Source organism: Chanos chanos, chromosome 3 (genome assembly GCF_902362185.1).
Source record: "Chanos chanos chromosome 3, fChaCha1.1, whole genome shotgun sequence".
Taxonomy (NCBI): Eukaryota; Metazoa; Chordata; class Actinopteri; order Gonorynchiformes; family Chanidae; genus Chanos; species Chanos chanos.
In genome coordinates this window covers 10,660,684-10,672,204 of record NC_044497.1, presented here as the reverse complement: position 1 = coordinate 10,672,204, position 11,521 = coordinate 10,660,684, and positions in this window count along the sequence as shown.

The window sequence follows — 11,521 nt, the reverse complement described above, 5'->3', positions numbered from 1 at the left end:
TCATCGAGAGTTTAAGCTCAAGAACAACAATGCAAAGCATGTCAAGAAGTTCATTTTATTGTTATCATGTACAACATCATTAACATGTAATTGTTTGAAGCACATAATCTTAAGCTCATCCTTTTATTGTAAACTGGGCTTGTTCCATAGAAATTAGAGAAAACAGAACCATTACCTGAAACCAGTTACAACAATATTCAAATCCTTGCAAGTAACTCTGCATTAGTCTCTGCAATATTTGATAAGGTTTTAAAATATTCATTGAGGGTGGACTGTTGAATACAAAAGAGTGAACAGAAATATGGGGAGAAAAGCATCATTTATGTATTAAAATCTGCCCGTACTCATGTGTAGATGAACAAAATTCAGGGTTCAAAGAAGAGCTATTAAAAAAAGCTGAACACAAAGAATGATTCCAAATAAGCCTATGCTAACCATCCTCGCTGATTATGTGATTGTATGATAATTTTAACGTGCAGGCCCTTTTCAGAACATGTTCTATATTTTGACAAGCTGCCCAAATAATTTCAATTTCTCTAAAACTAGTGAATTGACTGAATTCCCATGTGTGCTCTGCATTGCAAATAGGCCACCATGGACAGTGAGTGACACTGACTGCTTCTCTCTCTCTCTCGTTTTTCTAAGGCCATCCTCAGAGATCGGTATGCTGCCAGATCCACCCAGCACGAGAGACTTGGCCGATTTAACCCCGGGAGGTCCTCTCTTCTTCAACAAACATCACAGCCTGGTCTCTGAGTCCTTTTGACTGGCCCAGGATTACTGCAGCACTCTCCCATCTTTCTCCTCCATCACTGGCATTCATATACACATACGATGTGGGTTTTCTTTGAAGCCTTGCCTGGAGCCCCTTCACTGCTCTAGCCCACCCAGTGCACACCAAGGCCGAGGCTCCACTCTGACCAGGACCCCCCCGTCACCATTTTATATCACATAACTTGGGGGCGCAAGGAGGCGGGTGAGGCAACAATACCAAACCAAGTCAGCAGTAACCAGAAAGAAAAACAATAAAGCATAAATGACAGGAACAGATGGCGTTCTTTATTGTCGCTTGAAATGCAAACACTGACTATCTTTAGTGGGAGGGTTCATCATTTTGGCTCCCCAGTTATGGCCTACTAACATCAGCCACCTGGAGCTACAAATTAAGCCCTGACAAATAACTCCAAGTGGAAATACAGCGAGAGGTGACTTAGGATGCTTCTCACTAGCCAGTGTAATATGCGTGTGTAAGAGGATGCGGAATAATTCAATCAAATCTTAATTAACTCATGTGTACAGCTGATAACTTGTGTCAGTGGCCATAAGGTTTGATTTAGATTACACTAAAGAATAGCTGGTGGTTAAGTGGCGGTTATGTTCCTGTTAACTCACGCAGAGTCACGGATAAGGCAAAAAAAAAAAAAAAAGGTCTTTTTAAAGGAGGTCGACACCAAATAGTTTGTCAAAAGTGCGCTCACATTTGATTTTCTTTGCATTTATAAAACTAGCTCACCGTCCGTAATTTAGCAAAATGTGGATATTCACACACTTTAAAAAAACAAACAAACAAAAAACCCTTGGTCGGTTAACTTTTATGGGGAATGATATCTAGAATTTATTGAAAGAACTGCAATTTGTGATTAATCCCACAGCTTCTCCTAACCATATCTGTGTACATGTCACTATTTGTCACTGTACTCCCTCTACCAACCTTCCCACACCCCTCTTTAGCTATTTTACTCCCTTAACCATCACACACCCCCCCCCCCCCCCCCCCCCCCCCCTCACCATCCCAATTTTTCCAGTGCTCATTGCTCCACTTTTGGATAATTCTGCGGTATTAACTGGCTGAAGTTATTACCCTTTATATGAGATGTCTATGTTGAGAGCAGTTTATGAGATTCTGGTCCCAGTGGATGAGATGATGGAGCTGAGGCAGGCTGTCATCCAGAGCTCTATAACGGCATCAGCTGGGAAATACACAATGCCTCAGATTATTGATAGAGCCATATCTGCACTTCTGCTGACAAATCCGAGGCGCCCGTGCCTGGGTACGTAATCTTGAAAAACATCTCAGCTAATATGTTCATTCTATGCATTCTCTTTGGGGTATTTTTACACTTCTGTGTTATTATGATAAAAGATCTCAGATTTAATGACAGCGGTGATGGTTTGTTTAAAAAAAAAAAAAGGCAATATAGTCTTTTGCCTGTTCTGTCACTCACACACGCCTGAAGAGTTACGGATTATTCAGATTTTAAGTAGACACTTATACATGCATCATTTAAGAGACGGTCATGCAGGTGTACTTTTAATGTATACTCTACTGGTTGCATCACACTTTAATTCGACACAATATTTTCTCAACATGACCGTTGTTAATATTGACAGGGTTAGTACTGTAAGCTTGCTTTATTGCAGTGACATAGATTTTATCACATGACTAGTTTTTATCACCTTGGGTTATACAGCTGGGCTTACTGTTCTAAGATGTGTTCAACAGTATGGGCAGCACAATTGAGTATTCAACTGGAGCTCTGCCTAATTGTTTTATGTGAGCCAGAATTGCTCAAATTGCCCTAAATTAGCTTCATTTTCACATAATAAACATAGAGGTGACCTAGATATACTGTTTATTTTGGTAGAAAATATCTTTCTTTCATTCTTATGATGTTGGAGGAAATATCAAACGGTAAATAGTGTGATATATTAAAAACATTTTCAAAGCAATCACCAAAGTCAAAGCCTCGAAAAAGCCCACTAAAATCGCTGTCACTGTCTGGTTGGCTGGTAAGTGGAAGCCTACCAATTAACTGACTAAAATTCAACTGCTTCTATTTAGGGTTGTCAGCTAAGCATGTGCTTTGGCGAACATCCAGCAGAGAGAACACAAAGTCACCTATAATTTGCCTTCTCGCAGTCAGAAAATGAAATTGGCACTTGATGACTTCATGATTCATAGATGCAACGTGCCTCTCTCTAAAAGGCTTATTAGTCATAGCACGCATGCCTCTTTCTATGGCATAAATAAGACTAAAGTGAGTGGAAATGAGACACATGACTCATGTCATCATTGTCGCTGGTTCTCTCTTAATACCTCAGTCTATCGGTTATCTGATACCACCTTTGTGTTTCTGTTTTGGGGGATCCATCCCATAATCTCATTGTGCTGTGTTACAAGAGGAAGACATGATGAGCACAGTCTTTTTCTACCCACTACCTTTTCCTCTGGGGGGCTATAAATGCACAAAGTGGAAATCATTGGAGAGCATATTAACTTGCCTTCTGTTGTACTGGAGGAATGTAAGCACACTGGTAATGTGCACCGCGTTCATCGCCAGTGCAGGGCTCTTGCGCCGCTAAGTTTGGGAGCACCTGGGAATACCACTAGCGTGATAGCAAGCAAAGTGGAGTGTAATTACCAACAGTAAGTTATCACCATGGGCACAATTAAAAACTTTGCAGACAGTCTTCTCAAATTGCAAATTGAATATGATATTGAGGAGACAGGTTTGTTGTTTGTTAATTACTGAAACACACATGCAAAATAACTGTTAATAGGGATATTTGCAGAGAGAGACAATAACCTAGTCGCCCCATGTGCATCACAAAGACAAAAAAAAAAACCCAAACCAAAACCAAAAAAAAAAAAAAAGAAAACAGATATAAAAATAAGACCCACAAGTTCACTAAAGGCAGAGATGATATGTGCTGCAGTTCAGTGCCTTCATATATATGTATTATTATTTTTTTATATATATCAATAATGTCCTTCTATTTTTAGAAAGACAGTTATTTTCTTCTTTTCTTTTTTTTTTTTTTTTAAGAGCATTTGGGTAATGAGCGTAGTGCTCTGCTACAGTTGATGTGCAGCCAGACCAAAAAAAAAACAAAACAGAAAGCTAGTGACCTGCGAGTTTAAGATCTCTGAGGTTAAGACTGTTGTCTGTTTAAGAACCTTTACAGCTGGATCAGGAATTGAACTTAAATGAAGTTGTAACGAAAGCCATGTTATTTCAAACTATATACTGAGACAAAACAATATCTGCTGATAGCCATCGCTAATCCTCAGCAATATTATAGCTCTACACTGAGTTACTGTCCAGGTATTGAAATCAATACACTCTACAGCCAAAAGATACATTGCAATGTGCAACATTTAACTTTAGACGGGAAAAAAATGTCGGTGCTGAGTTTTAGCCCCTTGGTTTTGGTTTGTGAGTGCACTGTTTCATGCATATTTCCGCTAAAACAAGTTGTTTTGGGGAGAGACAACAACAACAACCACAACAACAACAACAACAGCAACACCTGAAATAAAACCATAGCATCGAATTAATCAAGAAATTCCGCTTAATTCATTGGAATCATTTAACTGCTGGAATGGTCATAAGATCGTATGACTGAAATAACTGGCTGAGCAAAGCAAACACTGTGGACAAATCATGTCACAGCTCTACAGACTGAGCTAATCCCACGAGCACACGCACCAGACGCCATGGAAATGCTTTGAGAGGAGAGCCTGCTTGTTAACCTGAAGGGCTTTTTGAGTATTTGGTTAGTCAGTGCCCTCAACAGGGAAAATCATGCAGATCTTACTCAGACCTAGTGCTCACTCTTGCTTAAGTAAATCAGGAGTGTTTTCTGACTGCGACTGTGTTTGGTTTGAATTAAAGCTACGCTACAGGCTAAAAGCTGTCCACATCTTTTTAGAAGCCTGATTTTCTGACCTTTCTTTTCAGCAAAGCCTGTTAAGAGTGAAGAACTGACACAACACGACATGTTGCCAGGTCACTTAACATGTGGAGGGTTAAGAGGGAAACTACAAAAAGGAGTGTGTCATAGGGGACTTTAGGATGGTTTTTGCTGTGAAATCTGTTTACCTCACTTTTTATTTGTTCAGAGCCCTTTTTTTGTTGTTTATAAAAATAAACATGACAATCTGGTTATGTCAAGGCAGTGAATGCGACGCATTGCTGAATCGTCCTTCGTATAAAAAAAGAAAAAAGAGAGAAAGAAGTAATGATGTCCTTGACTAGTGTCCTCTTTCTCAAGTGTGATTGCTTCTCTGAAAACTTTGAACGAACAGCTGATTCAATGTTTTTCGGATTCACCTGAACAAACTGCAAATACTTCAGATAAAACTTCCTCAGAAGACGCAAGCAGCACAATCAAAATTCTGTTTAAAACTTAGCGGGGTGGGTCTATCAAATAAGCTAAATTCCATAAAAAAAAAAAATGATACCTTCTGAGAAAATAACATATCTAAATAACGCTTGGCACTACTGTCTGGCACAGGTCTCAGAAGACGGTCCACTTGCCAAGTCCAGGATGTAGTCACAGATGCCACACATTTGTGCCAAGTCTTCAATGCCCACCTGAAATACATAGTCTCAAAGCTCCCAGAGTACAGTACATCATTCAGCATGGAATAACTGAGGTGGTTTCATGCACAGACTGTCAACTTGAATCCTCTGTGTCCACTGATCACCAATGACAATCTTAATTGAGTGAAAAATAATAACCTTGGTCTCATACATTTTTCTCAAACTTTGTCCAGTTTCATTAAGCTTTTTTTTTTTTTTTTTTTTTTTTTTTCGTAGATCACACTGTTGAGATTATGCCAGCGTTAGCAACAGATCCACGTTCAGTTTACTTTTTGCTGGAAATTTCCGGTTGTTTGTGGGTTATTAGGGGTCTTTTCATAGCAGTGCTTTTGCGCTTGCCCTGGAGTTCATCCACAAGGCCGATTCCAATTTCCTTTTACAGGAATGTGGAAGCTTGGGAATTTTTATGGCATTCTTCCAAACTGCCCAATGATCATCAATAGAGTGACAATAAAATAAGAACAATCTGTTTCATATATTAACTGAACAAAGGCAATATGGTTGGCCCTGCCACACACAGTGTGACTTTGCAACTAAAGATTCATTACATCACTTACCTCCACGGAAATTGCATGAAAAGTGCCAAGCTATCACAAATAGAGGTTAAAACAGCGACTGTTAGGCAAAAAAAGAGGGGTTTTTTTTATTTACCCCTGAATCCAGTCTAAAAAGAGGGAATAAGTAAGTTTGTCCTCATTGTTAATGCTTAAACATTCCATCACATGTCTCAGGAGAGTGATAGTGTAATGACTGCAGTGTCAAGGTCAGGTGAAACTGTGCTTAAATGAAAGACTTTGTAGAAGACTTCATATGTGTGCACCCATTTAAGCAGTTCAAAGAGCAGAATGCAATTACACTAATTTCCATCTCATAGAGGCTGCTTTCTCAGCATTTCCAGATCATTCAGATGCGTTAGCTTCATGTCTATATATTCCAACTAGTAGACACTTCATAGCCATTTAATATCTGTATTTGCGTACTTGAATAATAAAATGGCTTTCAGCCTAATTAAACTATTGGATTGCTTTTGCCAAGATAGAGAAAAAGAAAAACATTTTGAACCTCGCCCATTCATTATTAATTTTCACGCCTCTCTTTGCTTGACTGGTGAACACCCTGAAAAGTGTTTTAATATTCGCAGGCTGGAGATGCATATGGACTACCGAAAGCGGAATAAACTGTTAACTGCCTCACACCCGTATATAACAACAGCCCCAGCCCTGATGACAAAAAAGAGAGGAAATCCATTACTTTCATAAAATATTACACACATATCTTTCCCAGGACTGAGTCATTTGCAAACAGCTGTTATTTGGGATGAGGCTTCACTTGTTCCCAAGGCACATTCCCTCTTCTTTTCTCTGGAGACACAGAGATAATATTTTGTTGGTGGAACTAGGGAAAAGATGCGAGGAGGGGGAGTCCTTTGTGGCTATACACTGTCAAAACATTAAAAACCTGGGGAAAAGCTTTGAGCCATGAGGAACTTCAAGGTGGATGTATAGTTTAGGGAAACAAAAATAGACTTCTCACAGAGCACAGGCAACCTTATATTTGAAGAGATGCAACTAAGTAAAACTCTGGGTAAACTCTTGAGTATAAGAATGCAGAAAGAGAATCCTAAACATGACTGCCTTTATCACTGTGGTGCATGCAATGCTCACAAAATATGCATATCCATTACTTTTACTACAATAACCTCCATTATTTCAGCGCCACAAAAAACGGAATTAATTCTTACGTCTCTCACTGAAAAACTCTTTTAACACAGTATATTCCTCAGACACTGAAATCAAATTTTTGCACATCTAGCCTTTCTCCCATGGTGGAAGACTCACCTACAAAGTCTGAATGAAAAAAAAATACGTAGCCATAACAATAGTAATATGATGATGGTTTTATTTAGTTATAGCAGTAAATAGTCCAGGCCATTTTTCAGTATATATTTCCCCTTCGATATATTGTATGTGTCCAGTTAAACCACTGAGTTACTCTCTGTGTTAAAGAAAGAAAAAGAAAATGAACCTTGCCAGTGCTTTATCAATTGTCATACCTTTCCTTGCTTTCACTTATCGACGCTGAGATCATACATTAAGTGTCCGAAACATCGTAGATGAGCAAGAACTTAAAAACAACAACAACAAAAGAAACGAACCGTTGACTGCGTCCTAACCATATAGAATGGCAGCCCAGCTCTGGCAAGAAAAGAAGATGAAATCCAACAGTCCCATTACATCCATAAAATATTACACACAAACCTTCCCCAGCACTGAGTCATTTGCAAACAGCTGTTATTTGGGATGAGGCTTCACTAGTTCCCAGAGCACGTTCCCTCAGCCTTTCTCTGGAGACACGGAGATAATGTTTTGTTGCTGTAGCTGGGGAAAAAGGACATTAAACTACGGGGTTCTTTGTGCTTCTTCACTGTCAAAACATTAAAAACACACGGAAAGGCATTTAATTGTGAGAAACTTCAAGCCAAATCCGTGATGTAAGGAAGCAGAGACAGACTTGTCGCAGAGCACAAGCCGTCTATGTTATCCTTGGGAGGGAGCTACCCATTAAACTATGTAAAAATCTGCATTGTCTTAGACAATTTAGCCCTTGTCTCCAACACTAGTGTTTCCATCCTTTATTTATGCAGTGATTTGCTAGAGTAAAACATGGGAGACCTCCCAAAATGTGATGGGCAGTATTTCAAATAAGCTGAATCTGTTACTGCCTGAAGATGCAAATGAATCAACTCTGGACTGAGCTGAATTTTCAGACTTGAGAATGTACCTTGGCCCCTACCAGCTGCTACTCTGTCTGTCTCTCTGTCTCTGTCTTTCCGTCTGTCTCTCTCACTCTCTCTCTCTCTCTCCCTCCTTCTCTGACTCACTTACTCTTTGAAAAAAAAAATCTCTTTGTCATCCTCTAATGACACCTTATTTCAAAATCCTTATTCTTCTGTCTGCCATGGAACATGTTATTCTGGACTCATTCAGAGCTTTGAGATAAATGCACGCATACATTTTTATAAAGCTGAAATTGATTTCAAATAATCCCCTTTTGCTTCCTCCGAGCTCCTATCATTACTGGGCTATTTCATTTGGATCACATTTGATAGTTGAATAATTAAAGTGCCATTCCTCTATTCATAATGTTCATTTTGTATTGTAATCATTATCCTTGTTCTTTAACAACAATAAAGACAGAGTGAAATTGTTTACATATATGGAAGAAAAAAAAAACCCTAATTTGTCATCAACATATGTACGTACAAGAAAGTGTGCATTGTTCTTACTGTATATTTAGTATCCAATAAGCTCAGGTTTAGGGAGATTTACTGTTCTCCCCATTCCAAAGAAGTCATTTTGGATTCGGCTCTGTGAATATGTTTATTGCCATTGTCTGGAATCTGAAAGCTATGCTTTTTTAATAGCCTGCCGAGTGTACTCTCATCAATCATCGGCTGCAGGCAGCTCATTCTCTCTACAGTTGAACACTAACCAAGTTAAGGGCCTCTGAAACTAACTTGAAGTTTAGAATGTGATAAAAAATAATCTGATTTCCCAAGTCAGGAACCTTATGGATGCGAATCGATGACATTAATTACTGCATCTTATTATGCAGCAAATGTGGTTTACTCTACTTTTATTTATGGAGGAGGTTGACAATCTACCAGGGGGTAAAACAGTACAGGAAGAGAAACTAGCACATGCCTGCCCCTGACTCCTCTGTTTCTCTCATTATTATGCATGCTACATTCATACAGTAAAATATCCTTGAATCTCAATACTATACTCTTCTTCATTATTTCAGCTCTACAGAAAGGAATTAGCTGTTACATCTCAAACTGAGACACTGTCTTCACACAATATACCGCTGAGATGCAAAAATCAAATTACTAAACACCCAAAGACGCTCGCTTGGAGGGAGATTGACCTACATTTCATCCACAGAAAAAAAAAAATATGACTGACAAGAATCAATAACCATAATAATAACATAATGATAATTCTATTCACAAAGGATAATGGTAAATAGATTGGTTCCTCTTCTGAGGGTACATTTCCTTTCAATACATTGTACTTTGGTGGTTTGTTTTTGTCTATATATTGGGTCCAACTGCAATTATGTGGATTATTTGCTCAACAGAATAGCATTTTGCTTATGGTTTGTAAATTGACAGCATCCTCTGAAGTCGATGATCCAGAGTGTCTGTGTGAAACACTTCTAACCATGGCTCTGATTCTGACAGTAACTAAGATAAAATACTGCACACCAATGTCTGACATTAAGATGGGCATTGAGGCAAGACTAAAACCCTCATAATTGTGTTTGGTTTCCTTTATCAGTCAGCCTTCACTGCATACTACCCATATGGAAAGGAAATTAGACTGACTGCATGATGTGATATGAAATATAGAAATGTTTTTCTAATGACAATCCGAGCTCATTAAATAATTAAAGTCCAAACACGGTGACAAGGCGCGTGTTGAATACAAGCGACTTCCCAAAGGATTTGGTCACATTTGAGATATTGGTTGCGATTGTATTTCAGAGAACTCATCCCAACCGCGTCATTTATCATCTGGCTCATACGCTTAATATATTGAAATACTTTGTATGCGATGTTTTGTGAAAATAAGGATCCTACACAGCTGCAGTGTGTTCATCGAACTGCTTTCAGGACACATGAGGGAAGCGAGACAAAGACTAATTTGATTTTAATGTCAGCTTTGCTTTGCACGATCATCACTTTCATAAATAGACTTTAGAGCACTTAATAACATTCATTAACTCTGTGCACACGGCCTTTCGCAATACAACCAGGGGCAGTGTAACAATCAAAATGTAGGAGCACTAAACTTCGGCCGCTGAAAGCCACGGCGGCTCAGTTACACGTCAAACCCTCTTCATAGAAGCGCAGCCTGGAGGGGACTGACTGTGTTCCTCGCTTGTGATTAGCTCGTAGGGCTAGTGGGGGTTCTTGATTTAATCTGACCCACAGTCATGATCCACAGACACATCTGTATTCTGCTGGAGAGATTGGTGACATTACATTAATGCAAATTAGCAACACCATTATGAACCTGACACAGCTTAACAGGTTCAGATCTCATCCTTGTATCCACAGACTAGGAAGAAATGATGTATTATTATGGTATTGCGAATAACAGAACATTTTTTTTTTGATAACAGGATAGTAATAGGAATAACAGAGACTCTATCAAAAATGACCAACCCCCCCCCCCAGCCCCAAAAAAAGCAAAGTTGCTCCTAGAGCTATTGAGATGGTGAAAATACTACAGGCTGAGCAATATTCAGGGGCAGTTTAGCAGGAGTGTTGGACTGAGTGAAGAGTCATTCAGATGGGTGGATGACAGAGCACTGATACCAGTGGCTCTCAGCACATGGGTGGCATTAATGAGAGCTGCAGAGATTAGCTTTGGGATATAGGTGACTCAACATGTGCTACTGCTGATGGGGTCAGCCAAATTAAATTAATGGGTAAGGGAAATCAAGTGAGGGAGCTCAAAATCAAATTACCAATCTAGCTCAAATGAGTTAGTCGGACATCAAAGTTGTAATTGATAGCAATACGGGACAAGGTATTGAATGAGACAATATGATCTAGCATGCATTCTCACTAATGTCATTTGGAACTCTGTTGTCTTGATTAAATATTAAAGGAGTGCAGACAGAAATTTCCCTTTGAGGGGTGTGTGCGCGCGCGCGCGCGTGTGTGTGTGTGTGTGTGTGTGTGTGTGCACGGGGGATAGAGCAGAGCACACGGCATTAACGATTCAAACTGAATTTAGATGGCCTTGGGGCTGGAGAGCAAATTGTGTGGCATATGTTTAAATAAAAGAAATGGTCTATTTTGCTGTTAAATTCAGAGTAAATGTGTTAAAAAAAACAAAACAAAACAACAACAACAAATGGGATGGGAGTCAGAATATTTTTATGAACATATCTCAACATAAAATCATAAAATAAACAGCCTCACATCCTTTTAATTCAGCTGAAACATGAAACATGAACACTACTCTTGAGTGGCTTTATCAAGACAAAAAGAAAAATAATGAAGTATCAATCGTGTTATTAATGGCATCAAACCTTCAGACTGAAACTCTACATAGCTTTGT